General features: G+C 35.4%; 1 protein-coding gene and 1 long non-coding RNA gene across 10 annotated transcripts in view; one reads left to right on the forward strand and one right to left on the reverse strand.

Moving 5' to 3' along the window:
• PCDH9 (protocadherin 9) overlaps nucleotides 1-15,104 on the reverse strand; it is a 956,768-nt gene that overhangs the window by 574,253 nt on the left and 367,411 nt on the right. The window lies entirely within an intron of this gene.
• Nucleotides 1-15,104, forward strand: part of LOC135968117 (uncharacterized) — a 113,769-nt gene that overhangs the window by 71,541 nt on the left and 27,124 nt on the right. The gene's annotated exons all lie outside the window — the stretch shown is intronic.

Below are 15,104 nucleotides of genomic sequence, written 5' to 3' on the forward strand. Positions count from 1 at the left end.
TGGGCACAACTGTTCTTCAGCATGCATCACTCTTCAGGGAAGGAAAGGGCAGTCCCTAATGGCCACTTAATATCCTGGGAGAGAACTAGATAGCTGTTCTTGCAATTTTCCACTTGCCAATTTTCTTTTTAGTGGCACAAAATTATTGTTGTAATAATAAAATTATTGTTGTGTTATAATATTACAACAATAATTTTGTGCTACTAAAAAGGAGGTGCAGAAATCTTGACTGATTGCTCAAGAACACTAGAGTGACAGCACTAGATAAACATATTATTTTGACGGTAAGGTGCAACTATCAGAAAGTAAGTTCAATTGACCAGGCATGGTGACTCATGCCTGTAATGCCAGCATTTTGGGAGACCAAGGCAAGCGGATCACCTGAGGTCAGGAGTTCAAGACCAGCCTGGCCAATATGTGTGGCGAAGCTCCGTCTCTACTAAAAATGCAGAAACTAGCTGGGTGTGGTGGCAGGCACCTGTATTCCCAGCTACTCAGGAGGCTGAGGCAGGAGAATAGCTTGAACCCGGGGGGCAGAGGTTGCAGTGAGCTGAGATCGTGCCATTGCACTCCAGCTTGGGCAACAAGAGTGAAACTTTGTCTCAAAAAAAAAAAAAAAAAAAAGTAAGTTAAATTAGCAACATAATAAGAAAAGACATTAAACAACAAGGCACGATTATCATTTCCTTTGTTCAGAAGGTTATCTGATAAATTTAAAATCTATTGAAGCTTCACCTAAAGACGATAGCAAAAATGATTTCTTCCCTTGATGTGAAAATATATTCCAGTGATTAGCCCCTTCGTATTTGCTATTTTTCATTTGCAATGACTGCAAATTTTGATATGATTGTACATTGAGCTAAAGCATTAAAGAAGTTTTAGTTCAAACAAAGGAATCAATCTTTATAGGAAATATTTCTGTTTGAAAATACACCCAGCTGATCTTTCAGATATCTTACGTGGAGTCTCGTGTTCTTCTCAAGTTATATCACAGTGTTAAATGCTTTGAAACAGTGTACTTATGGACAAGCTAGTCTTTTCTGAACTGAAATTTTGGACCTCCTTGAGGAAATTCTGCCTCTGCCAACTTACATATTTTCAAAGAAATGTTGAATTAAACCAATAGAAATCTAGTTTAGGTTCTTCTAACATCTTTTGAATATGAGGCAATGTACCTACTTTCAAAGAACTTGAAAATATAAAGTATAACAAAAGACAGGAAAGCATTTGAGAAACTCTTCTAAAATACATGCTGCCCTTAGACAACTTTCCTTTGAATTCTGTAACAAAAGCGTTAGTATCTAGAAATATTTCAACCTATTAGAGAAAAAAAAAAAAAAAACTCCTCTGAATGAATTGCAAAATTCTTGTCTGTATTATAAAGGCTCACAAGCTCTTTAAAACAGAAATATGAATAAATTTATCGATAAAGGGCCTATTCAACATGTAACAGTAGGTTTATACAATGATGAATTGCAAAACTTCTCAAAACATAAATTACTTAAAATGAACAGTGATTTTAAAAAGTAAAATCTTTAAATTGTATGTCCACACTAAAAATTTAAGAGTTAAATTACACACATCTATAGGAACTATGTATTGGTTCATCACTAGGAGTTTAGATTCTGAAGTTAAACCGCCTGAGTCATATTTAACACCCACCCCCACCACCCTCACACGCACACATTTTATTGACCTTGAACAAGTTATTAGGTTGGTGCAAAAGTTATTGTGGTTTTTGCCATTACTTTTAATAAGTTACTTTATACTTGGGTTTTTTGACAACCAATGGCTTATACTAATTTGTCTTAGAATTTGTAGCACAACAAAATGAGAATATATTAAAGTTCTTTTCTTGATCTGCTAAGAAACATGACAAAATACTGTAAACTAGGTGGCTTAAAAAAAACAGAAATTTAATTCTTACAGCTCTAGAGGTGGGGAAGTCCAATATCAAGGTGTCAGCCAATCTGGTTTCTGGTAAAGGTTCTCTTCCTACCTTGCAGATACAGCTGCTTTTTCCCTGAGTTTTCATATGGCCTTTCCTCTGATTGTGGATATGAAGAGAGAGCTCTGGTCTCTCTTCTTCTTCTTCTTATAAGGACTTTAATTATATCAGTTCATGGCTCTACCCGTATAACCTCATTTAACCTTAATTACTGCCAAAAAGGCTCTATCTCCAAATAGTCACACTGGGGGTCAAGGCTTCAACACATCTTTCTACAATGTAGTAATAGTAGTCCTTAATCTTCAAGCAATAGTAGCTCTATATGTTGACAACTATTATAATATTGATGATGATGATGACAATGATGATAATGATAATGTTGCTTACTCACTAACAGAGGGACATCTTCCCAGAAAGTGTCATTCAGTTATGTTATCTGTTAGACAATGACTTACTATTTTCCCTCCCAGTCTGTTGATGCAAGTATTATCAATCATCCTCCTCTGATCTTAGTTTCTCTCTTCCGGTTCTACTTAAATCCCATAAAGGTAAAGCATTTAATGACCAAATTATCAGTTAAAAGAGAAAAAGAAGGTGTGAACAAGAAAGAAACATATGTATAATCTCTCATTTTCCTCCTGAGAACTGGGGCTGAGAGGAGTAAGTTCTCCAAGGCCAAATTCACAAGACCCCTTCCCCCAAAATGGCACCCTTCTTACCAACTTCCTCTTCCTAATGGTGCGATCAAATATTTTATAGAACTTGTTTCTGACCTCTCTGAAATGTTGATTGCATTCACTTAGGTGTATTTGTAAGTAAAGTTTATTTGGTAACATTCATGTATAAACTTCATTTTCTTTTATGCTGTAAGTCACATGACTCAAGTAGAGGGTGTACCATATCATCTCTATGACAACTACCTGGGATACAGATTACAAACACAGATTCCTGAACTCCATAGCAAATCTACTTGATCAGACTATCAGGAGGTGATGTCCACATATCTATACATTTTTTAAACAATAGTATCCTTAGGTGATTTTTATTTACACTAAAATTTGAGACACAGCAAAAGCAGAAGGAAAAAAGAGGAAAAGAGAAGAACAGAAATAGTAAGAAATTTGAGAAACTTGTTTCTTTTCATTAACAACACTAAATACTCTAATTATTGATGCAATCTGAACATTAGAGATAAGAATATAAATTATAACTTTAAAATCTGTAGAATTATTTTCTCCAAAACAGTACAGAAATGGTCAAAAACAACAAATGGTGGTTATTTAAAAAGTGAGTTTACCAGTCAAAATCTGAAGTCAGTAGCAATAATAATAATAATAAAAGATACTAGTTAGGTAGTATCTGATTCTAAGAGGATCTAAAGAGTGCTAAAATCACTAGGAATCTTTCTGGTCTCCATTCCTTATTCTCGGCTACTTCACTCTTTCCAAATTTCAGATCTCAATGTTTCCTTCTTTTCACCTTCTCCTGCCCCAAAGTTTCTGGAGTCCCATCCATTTCCTTTCTCAGACCTCCAGCAATGCCTTTGATCTGGAGGACTCTCCATACCTGCTGTTTGTCAAGTGAATGTGAGTTCCTAATCAATTGCACTAGGGATATATATTTTTAGCATTTCAACTAGGAACTGTGTTTTCTCAAGGAAACATTGTTGTAGAAGGTGGTTCCAAAAGTGCTATTGGTGTTCTTTTTCCAGTGCAGTTTCACTATGAGATAAATGGGCTTAGAGGGGATAGTTTAGGACACGACCTGATGTGTTTATATAGAAAATTTCAAAAAGACTCGCTTACAAATAAACCTTGGGATAATGACCGATTCATAAATCATTTCCTTTTTTTCTTTTCAGGAGATAGGGTCTTGCTATGTCACTCAGACTGGACTTGAACTCCTGAGCTGAAGCAATCATCCTGCCTCAGCATACTGACTAGCTGGGACTATAGGCACATGCCACTACACCCAGCTATGAATCATTTTTAATGCAAATATACATTGAGAAAACTATGAAACTATTTAAATGATGTAAATTGGAGAAAAATATAACCTCACAAAATATACAAAGAGGAAAATATTATTTTACATTTCAATAGCATATTCAAAGATGTGAGGTAGGCCGGGCGCGGTGGCTCAAGCCTGTAATCCCAGCACTTTGGGAGGCCGAGACGGGCGGATCACGAGGTCAGGAGATCGAGACCATCCTGGCTAACACGGTGAAACCCCATCTCTACTAAAAAATACAAAAAACTAGCCGGGCGAGGTGGCGGGCGCCTGTAGTCCCAGCTACTCGGGAGGCTGAGGCAGGAGAATGGTCTAAACCCGAGAGGCGGAGCTTGCAGTGAGCTGAGATCCGGCCACTGCACCCCAGCCTGGGCGACAGAGCAAGACTCTGTCTCAAAAAAAAAAAAAAAAAAGATGTGAGGTAAAACTTTGAACATGAGATTCAAAAATCAAAGCAGCACTAAAATGTAAAATGCTGTTCTTTTAGCCTCTAACATTGCTCTATTGTGAGTAAATGAGTATTGTACTGCTTATAATGAGAAGTATAGCATAGTGGTTGGAGCTTTGAACTTTAACAGACATTAGTTCGAATCCTGGCTAGTCCACTTCTAGTTGTGTGACCTTAGTTTTATTTCTTTAAGCCTTTACTTTACTTTGTCTATAAAAGAGCAGTAAAGTCATGGTTGTTAAATGGATATAAAGTCCCTGATCTGCCATTTACTCAATAAATACTTTCACTATAATATTTTATTATAAAATCATCTCTGTTCCATTGTTCTCCTAAATGGTTCTGAATAAAGAATCTTCATTGTGGGCCGGGCGCGGTGGCTCAAGCCTGTAATCCCAGCACTTTGGGAGGCCGAGACGGGCGGATCATGAGGTCAGGAGATCGAGACCATCCTGGCTAACACGGTGAAACCCCATCTCTACTAAAAATACAAAAAACTAGCCGGGCGAGGTGGCGGGCGCCTGTAGTCCCAGCTACTCGGGAGGCTGAGGCAGGAGAATGGCGTAAACCTGGGAGGCGGAGCTTGCAGTGAGCTGAGATCCGGCCACTGCACTCCAGCCTGGGCGCAAAGCGAGACTCCGTCTCAAAAAAAAAAAAAAAGAATCTTCATTGTTCATGGATTCCATATTCGTGAATGTATATACTTGCTAAAATTTGTAATGCCCAAATCAATATTCATAACGTTTTGGCAGTTATTCACAGACATGTAGAGCTCTGAAAAAGTTGAATCACGGATGCACATGTTCCCAGCTGAGGCTGAACAAGGCAATGCTGTTTCAGCTCTCATATTGTAAACAAGTGTCTTTTTTAACGTCTATTTAGTGCCACTTTTTTTTTTTTTTTTTTTTTTTTTGCATGGTGTTGCTTTTGTTGGTGATTTTGCCATTTGAAATAGACCCCAAACATGGTGCTGAAGTGCTGTTTAATGTTCCTAAGCACAAAAACTCTGTGATATGCCTTACAGAGGAAATGTGTTAGATAAGCTTTGTTCAGGCACGAGTTATAATGTTGTTGGCCAGGAGTTCAATGTTAATGAATCAACAGCATGTGTGAAATAAGGTGTCTTTAAACAGAAACACATATAAAACAAAGTTATGTATTGATTGATATATGGAAATGTAATCAGAGTTTTCCAGGAACCTAACCCTTTATTTCCTCTAGGAGCAACGCTTCAGAATTCACAAATACAGAGTTTGAGGTGACTTTATAGAACATAACTACTGCGTATAACAAGACCTGAATGCATTCCTTTCTAAATGGAAATATAAACAAAGAGTTTGAAAATTTAGGTAACACTAAATTCCTCTTTCTTGTACTTCATAAGTAATGAAGTATGAGGAAATTATAAAAGGTGTAAAAGTGGGTTTGGCATTATGCTACCAATGCTAATTGGAAGATGACTAGTCTGTGCCCTTGGATCATGTCCTTCTGATTCTATTGTATTTAACAATAATGTGAATTTGGTCCAGGAGAAAGATGCCATTTCTCTCATTCACTACGAAATGATAGCATAAGATGAGAAATCAGCTCCAACCTTTGCCTTACAACTAGTATTTCAGAAATGAATAATGGATTACGGATTGCTGTGTTGCAATAATGTCTTGATTGATTGTTTCCTTAATGTGTGCTGAGTGCTGACAAAGTGCAAATCTCCCAATCTGCTGTGACGGGACCACTGTTATTAAAGAGTACAATTATGCTTTTGGAGCCTTCATTCATATTCTGATTTTGCTGTACTTTTCTTGAAGAAATATAAACAGTTCTCTAACTGACAAAGTACTGAAATATATAGTGAACATTTATTGAGCTATTATTCTAGACACTATGTTAAGGAGTATATATATATACACATATGTATATGTGCAAATATTCTCATAGCAAATCTATTAATTATGTGTTATTATTGTCCTTATTATCCCAACTTATTGTGAGTTAAGGAATTTGTGTAAAGTGAATGATTGATAAAGCTGGGAAGTCAAACCCTTAGATACTGTACTGGTCTACTGTGCTTTCTGTTCTTTTCACAGGGAATGACAATTTGTTGGTATTTATATATGCATAAACATAAAAGCTCATATATTATCTTCTTGTTAAAAATGAGACATTTTTATCATGGAAAAGATCTATTGAAAGGATAAAACCTTAGAAATTCTATAAATAACTTCAAAATAAAAAGACATGAAATCATGAATCTCAAAAAAATGATGAACACAGTTTACTAAGTGAATGATTGATAAAGCTGGGAAGCCAAACCCTTGGATACTGTACTGGTCTACTGTGCTTTCTGTTCTTTTCACAGGGAATGACAATTTGTTGGTATTTATATATGCATAAACATAAAAGCTCATATATTATCTTCTTGTTAAAAATGAGACATTTTTATCTTGGAAAAGATCTATTGAAAGGATAAAACCTTAGAAATTCTATAAATGACTTCAAAATTAAAAGACATGAAATCATGAATCTCAAAAAAATGATGAACATAGTTTACTAAGTTTTTTTGTAGAGAGGCAAATAGAGAAAGGTGGATTACTTGAATACATTATAGGTGTAGGTTTTTACTTTAATAAATACTGCTTTACTTTCAGATTTTCTTCAGTCCTTTTACTTTCCACAATAATAAATAATTTACTAACTTCAATAACGAATATAAATAGAAACCTTAAAAAATGATAGTGTTTTGATAATTTCTCACACATTGAAGCATGTTTGACAGATAATACATTAGTTTAAACTAAAGGTTTTATTACCATCTTAGAGACTGTAAAAGAAGAGTAAAATACACTACACATCAAGGGGATATGAGAAAGTTGCAAGTAATCTCTTTTCAACTTATGAAAGCAATGGGAGTTCAAATGCATGTAAGACACTGAGCCTTACAGAATAAATATGAAACAAAGTAATAATTACTTTCTCTGATCACTTGAAAATAGGTTATCAACCACAATAAATAACTTATTTTGAAAAAAATAGTTTATGCCTTGAAAGTATCTTTTTGAAACCTGTAGCAACAATAACAGGAAGTTCATTTTCTCCCAGAGTTTTTTTAGACACAGGATATGTGTGTTTCCTTATTATCCTTCCTCTGAAAAATCATGAGTTCCCATTAAATTTTTTTATAAAAGGTTTATCCACCCTGTCCCTTTGATTAGCACTATTGCCAGAGGCCTACAAATTAGCAGGTGATGTAAGCCTGCCATGGCATTATAAAAATAAAACTTTTATTGTAAATACGGATTTTCAGTAACTGTCTTAGCATTGATATTAATGGTATCTTATGCCAGAGGTATGATATTCATTACTTAATCTCATCTATACTTACATGCTTTCACCAAAATAGTGTTTCTACCATCATATACCCTAATAACCAGGTACAAGTCTTTTTACCTTGAAAAGGAATGGATTTACCTTGTAGGAGGGGCATACACTATTAAATTTTTTTTCATATAAAAATAAAGTCTCTTAAAAAAACACATAATTGAGTATAAGGAATCTGTCTTTCCCTATATAATATTCGACATCTTAACCCATCAATCTCTTCACTTTAAAATAATTCTGTATTTTTTAGTCTTTTTTTTTCTTTAACTTTCTATTTTTCAAGAATTTAATCATTCCAATTAAATTTCTCCAGCCATGATGCTAAATTCTCTGCATCTGTCTTAAATTCTAAGGTCCCTGAATGTTAACAATATTTTACAGCAATGTCTTTGAAGAGGTCAGAGGCTATTGAGAGAGGTGTGCTTTATTATAAGTTCACAATGTGTGTTTCACGTTTGAAGTTCAAAGGACTCATTTGCCTTGGAGCAAATAAGCATTATTCTATTGGTACATTTGGTTTACTGAAATTCCTTAGAAAACAAATGAGCAGTCAATAATTTTTTTCATCTTACTGATTAGCAATAAGTGTGCAAAGGAGTGAGAGTGGAGGGGGTAAGAAAAAAGAATCTTAAGAAACAAGAAAGCAGTCTATGAAAATGCAGCTTCTCTACTTGTACATTGCAGAAAATTGGACTGCTAAAAGCAACAGTGTCTAAACAAATACAGAACTTTATTCATATTGACCTATTGATACCCATTAAATAAATAAAGTACATATTTTGCATCAGAAGTTTAAACAAACTCATTCTTTATTTTGGTACTGTATATTCATTTATTTTTTTTTTCTATGTATAATCCTCCCATTCTGCCTAGATGAGTGATTTCAGATTGGTTAGTATTATTTGACAGGGAAATGAAATGTAGTACACATAAAAGCTTCATTGATCATTTTGTCCTATAATTATTTCTTTGGAAACATGATCCACACACTGAAAGTACAGCACCTTTTCCTCCCAACTCATAGACATACTGATACCATCTGCTTTATCACAGCAGTATCCCCAAAGCCTCAAAGTCAGGGACAAAACAAAAAACAAGCCCTCAATCATTGAGCTGCGTATCTTCTACCTTGCGCCTAATAACCCAGGAAGTATCCCACTATCAATGTGCTGGGGTGACTAGACTCTGTGGAATCTTCCTTTCATCAAATTAGTTAATGTGCCTTTAAAATAGCATCCTTACTAAAATAAATAACACAATTAAATTACTAAAGTCACCTCTGCCTCTTCCCAAAGTTTAAACATTGTAAATTTATTCCACTTTTATTTGATTTGTTTTTTCTCTTTTGGTTCCTAGAGATTACACTGTGGAGAGTATGCCCTTAAATAACAAGCTCCATAAACCTGATAAAACAATAGGATAGTTATTTTCAAAAACTTACTGGAGTTTTCATTTTGTTTATTTTATCTAGAAATTAGTTTTGATCCTTATAAACTTTGCTTAAAATATGTCATTGTTCTTCCTGTGGTACAGATGAAATGTCCAAATTCATTAGATGACATACAAGGTTACAAGTGGCCTGTATTCCTGTCTTTTCAAATCTATCTTGTGCCATGTCCGCACCTAACACCATTGGGCCAGCCACTTTGATTACTTACGTTACGTTAAGCCTACACGCATTGCACATAATTTCTCTCTGTCATTTCCTAGCTTCTCCTTCTTCCTCCCCTTTTTTTCCCTGAATGCTCTTCTATATCTTAAGAATCAGTTCAAATTTTAACATATCTTTGAAGCCATCTCTGCCCTGCCACCTTCATGTCATGGCGGCCGTGAGACAGAGTTTGCTAAGTATTTCTGAATATTCCCAGAAATCTCTATTTTATTAATATGAATCTAATAAAAATGTAATTGTAATAATTCCCACAAGTTGTAATTATTTGTTTACATGTCTGCCTCCTTGATTAAGTAACAACTCCTCATACGTCTATTGATATTTGTTTCACAGGGCTTAGAAGAATGTCTGGCTGACAACAGACACTTAAAGCCTCATAAAGCCCCTTCTGTTCTCTCTCTGACTTCCTCTGATATCAATTTTATGATGTCTACAAAATCACTACATCGTTTTATTTAATATTTTACAGTAATTATTGGTATAAATGTTTTGAGATGTTCAGTGCCCTGAATATGAGCTGCTTGAAAATATCTCGAAACAAAGACATTCATTTACATCTCTGTCCATGTCACCTTCCTGAACATGTAGACTTGATAAGTCATTATTTTTATAAAGAACAACAAATGGCTGTCATGTTAGTTTGTACATTTGAAAGTAGAAAATACAAGTAAAACTCTTTCTTCTCCGAATCACGAATCAGACCTTTCTATTTGCAGGACACTCGGGACTCTACTCCACCATTGTTAACATTTTCTTTTTGGTGTAGTAATAGGCAGTATGATTCATCATTCCTTTGACTGTCATTTCCTCATATTAATTTCTATTAGTGTTTGTATTTGAACAAGAAGTGCGTTTGAAATGCCAACACTTAACCAACACTTCAGCTTACATACAGTTCAAGGGTAAAATTTAGGTTAAGTTGATTAATTGTATTTATGCAAAATCTTATAAAAACTATCTTCGGGTTTTACAGTCACTATTTAAATGCTCACAGGAAAAGGGAGTCTGCATGTGTTTTCAAGCACAAAAATCATTTGAGTGCAACTTTAGTGAAGAAATTTTGTGATTAAACCAGTGTATAATACTGTTTCAAGTAAAGTAATATAAAGTAACCAAAGTTTAATGAAGTAATTTCTTCCTTTATCAATATTAACCTGAGTGTGAAGGCATTTATAAGTGCAAATTTTAAAATTATTTTGAGAAAATACAGTATAAGATCAACTATATAATCCCTGAAGAAGGTACATGCGGAGAATCCATGCTGGTGTCACATAATTATTGATTGCTTTGTAACCCTTTAAGGAAATGCACCCCTACTAATACAAAAGTTAACTTGTTTGTAACCTAAGAAAGCACAAGCCATTGTAATGAAATGGATTTTCAAATTTTAAAAGTTTACAAACATCTTCGCCCTAGATTTATTATGACCTGCTGTATTTTTAGGTCTTTATTAGTCTTTTGCAGTACAAGGTAGACTGAGTTACAAAGAAGTATATAGGGAATTATGCAGTAGGCCAATCATTCAATGTTATGTAAATGAAATGAGGGTAATACACTCAAGGATCCCAGAGCAAATAAATTATATTTCCAAACAATGCCAATGTCTACTGCAGTCTAACAAAGCCTGTCGTGAGTGGCATCTGTTTTTGGCTAGGGATAAAAAGGAGAATCTTCTCACTCCTAACCTCCAGCTATGTGAATGAACCCACAGTCCATAAGACCTCGCTCTACCTAAAGCTATATAAGCATTTGCAGCAGCTTCTGGAAAGATGCCACTTCTCTGCTTTATTGGCTGGGGGAGGGGAGGGGTGGCATCAGGGGAGCTACTACCTTTCTCCCAAGGTTCAGCTTGCTGGTGAGCATAGCTGGCACCAGTTTCTGGCCCCAATTTTATAGGAAACTAATATAAGGAGGCATCATGGGAGGCTCCTGTCAGTGCCACCGCACTTGATCTGTAAAGACATGGAAAAATTCAAATTCCAAAGCTGTCAGCTTGCAAACTTTCAGCAAAGAGAAAAGCCTCACTTTAAGAATGTAAACAAGGACAGTGAAGGTCTTGCTATCTAAAGATATCAGCATGCAAGAAGTGCTCTGGCAGCTTGAACACGCTGAGGCAGTGGCAAACCCCAGCGCCCTGTTGTGAGACTGAGCCTACCTTAGAGACTCATGGCACTATCTTCTTCCTGCTAAGTACTTTACCTGTGATTGCAATGGCAGATTCTTCAAAAGAGTGAAACAGAGGTCTGACTCTTTAGAAGCAACAGCAGTCTCTCTGAAAGAAGCAGTTTGGCATTTCCAGGGGAAAGGTCATTTCTTTACACCTCTGAAGAGGATAGACAACAATAATAGAAAGAATATCAGGCATGAAAAGCTATATTTTCCTAGACCCCTAAAGGAAATCATGACACAGCTGTGAAGCTGGTACTATGAGCCAATGCACTAATTTATCCCACTTGAGTGCATTGACTTTCCTCTTCTGTGAACTGGCATCCCAGCTGGGAAAAGAAATGTTTACTGAGACTTGCTGAATTGTATTTACAGATCTAGTGGCTTCTTCTAAGTTGCAAAGAAGAGGTACCTCTAGTATTGGTGAGATATGGGGTGGTGTGAAAATCACCCAAATGTACTTGAAAGATAGTGCTCTTGTGACCCAAGGAAGGATAATATCGAGTTAAGTGCGGCACTTTCAATTCATCCAGCATAAATACCAGTGCCAAGGCAATCACATGGAGGGCCCTTGGGATACTGGGGTGATAAATCAGAACTTGGAAGGAAGCCTCCAAAATTACCCTGATTGCAGTTCCTAAGGAACAACTGATTGAGCCCTGTATTAGAAACTTTTCCCCATCAGAAAACAGAGAAATATTTTGTCACACATTATCTAAAAGAGCTGCATTGTTACAGACATTCCTATTCAATTATTTATATATCCTCTTTCTGGTAAATCTCATCTGATTCTCTCTCCTTTCTAAATGTCACGAGTTTTACTCTCCCACTGGCACTGATGTTAACATTTGAAGGGGGGAAATGTTGTACTTAAGTTTAATAGATTTCATATTTAATAATGTAGTCAATAAAGTCTGTCCACTTAATCAGTCAAAGGCTATTCCATTCTGGACAGTAAATGCCTCCAATGGGCTATGTTGCTTCCATTACATACAACTTACCCATTATTTTTAACTCTCAGAAAAATATTTTAATATTTCCAGAGCTTTACGTGTCTATAAATAAATAAAATGGCACTGCTTTCAAAGAAATGAAATAGCATTGGCATTATACTTCATACACTACCATTAACAAAATCACAGGACAAAGACATAAATTCACATCTGTATTGAAGTGGACGATTTCAAACTCTTGTGGAAAAAAAAATATTGTTATAAATTTTTATCTCCTCTCTTTTCTCTTGCAATACCCATTTTATAAAAGAAGGACTGCTGCAAAAGGGAGAACAAAATGAGAATTCCATAACCCAATTGTGGACTTTAACAGTCTCATTTGTTGTTTGTGTCACATTCAACTTACAGCAATATACCATCATTAGTCATAGCAATATTATTCTAAATAATATCAGCAGCATGGCTCTGTTATCTTTACATTAGCTTTGTAGTCATTTAAATAATATTTTCTCAAACTTCAAATACTAGTACCTAACAATCTTTGGAGAAAGGGATGGTGCATGTCTAAGCATTTCTTTTTCTTATCTTGTGGGTGTTCTATTAGCACAAAAGGAAGCGCATGCAAGAAAAATCACTGCAGAAACCTTCAAGTCAGCAAAGCATCTACTCGTGGCATATGTCTATAGTGTGTGGGTGTAGGGTTGTAAAGCATAATATGTCTAGCAATTTTCAGAATTGAGAAATTGAGAAAAATACTGTTTTGTTAATTGAGAACATATTTCCCTGTTATAGAGGAACAAAAAGAATTACATTCCCCGCATCATTGCTTATCACGGACTCCCATATTTTTCTGCTGTGTAGACAGCCTGCACCCAAATGCCTGTTAAATTTAAAACTCTTACTTTAATTTGATATGGATAGATGCATTTTACTTTTGGTAGTTTTATAGTAGTGCAATGAAAATTAGTTGTTTATTCTTTATTAACTGTTTTTAAACTATCTGAAATGTAAACTGCTAAGAAAATGAAGTCCCTTTTTTCCTAATATACTGAATTTCAGTTGAGGGTCCCCTTCTCAAAAAGAATGACCCATGACTCATCATTGCTGTGTCTGTCATTCTCAATTAATATGTATGTGCCACTTATTCTGTATATTTTCATTTTAATAAACACCCCAGTAGAAATAATAGTTATAAGGTAGAACAATTTTTAAAATAACAAAAGAAAAACTAAATATTGAAAAATGTATTCCATTTTTTTCTGGATATTTGGGAAAATAAAAATTTGTGTTTATTTTTAGCAGTCCATCACAGGTAAGAAATTCTTATCTGTACAATATTGCATTTGTCTTAACAGTGGAATGTTTGAAAGTCACATTTTCAAATACGTAGCATTCTATTTCTTTAAAAAAGTTGATACCTTTTAAATATGTAAATATTTGTACTTAGAGGCTAATTTAAATGTACCATAGTGCTGCAGTAGTGTTAATAAACAAACAAAAGCAAGATATAAATAAAAACTGCTTAGATTTTAATTCTGGATCTGTCCTCTCTGGTAATGAAACTTTTAGAAAGTTGCCTAATCTTTCTGGACTTCAGTTTTCTCATCTGTAAAACAATGGAAATAATAGTAACTACCTCAAAATTTGATTTTGAGGATTAATTGAGATAATGCATGAAAAAATGCACTTAGTATACTGCCTAGCAAATAACAAATGATCATTAAGCAAATCCCAGAAAGTCAATTTCTAAGTTTCAGTTGTTTAAGTAAAACATATGATTAAGTACATTTTGCAACTGAATTGGTATAATACCAATTTTTATTTGTTTGTTTTGTTTTGTTTTGTTTTGTTTTGTTGAGACGGAGTCTGGCTCTGTCCCCCAGGCTGGAGTGCAGTGGCCTGATCTTGGCTCACTGCAAGCTCCGCCTCCCAGGTTCACGCCGTTCTCCTGCCTCAGCTTCCCGAGTAGCTGGGACTACAGACACCCACCACCACGCCTGGCTAATTTTTGTGTGTGTTTTTAGTAGAGACAGGGTTTCACCGTGTTAGCCAGAATGGTCTCGATCTCCTGACCTCGTGATTTGCTCACCTCGGCCTCCCAAAGTGAATACCAATTTTTTTTTTTTTTTTTTAATGCCACTTTATGAACTGTGACTCGCAAAATTTCTAGGGAAATTATGGTACTATAAGACATTGTATTAGTCCATTCTCCTGCTGCTAATAAAGACATACCGGAGACAGGGTAATTTATAAAGGAAAGAGGTTTAATTGACTCACAGTTCAGCATGGCTTGGGAAGGCTCAGGAAACTTACTATTATGGTGAAATGGGAAGCAAACAGGTTCTTCTTCACACAGTGGCAGCAAGGACAAATGCCGAGTAGAAGGGGGAAAAGCCCCTTATAAAACCATTAGATCTGGTGAGAATTCATTACCTATCACGGAGGTAACTGCCCCCATAATTCAATTATCCTCCCACAACACACGGGAATTATGGTAACTACAATTTAAGATGAGATTTGGGTGGGGAA

Source organism: Macaca fascicularis, chromosome 17 (genome assembly GCF_037993035.2).
Source record: "Macaca fascicularis isolate 582-1 chromosome 17, T2T-MFA8v1.1".
In the NCBI taxonomy this organism is placed as follows: Eukaryota; Metazoa; Chordata; class Mammalia; order Primates; family Cercopithecidae; genus Macaca; species Macaca fascicularis.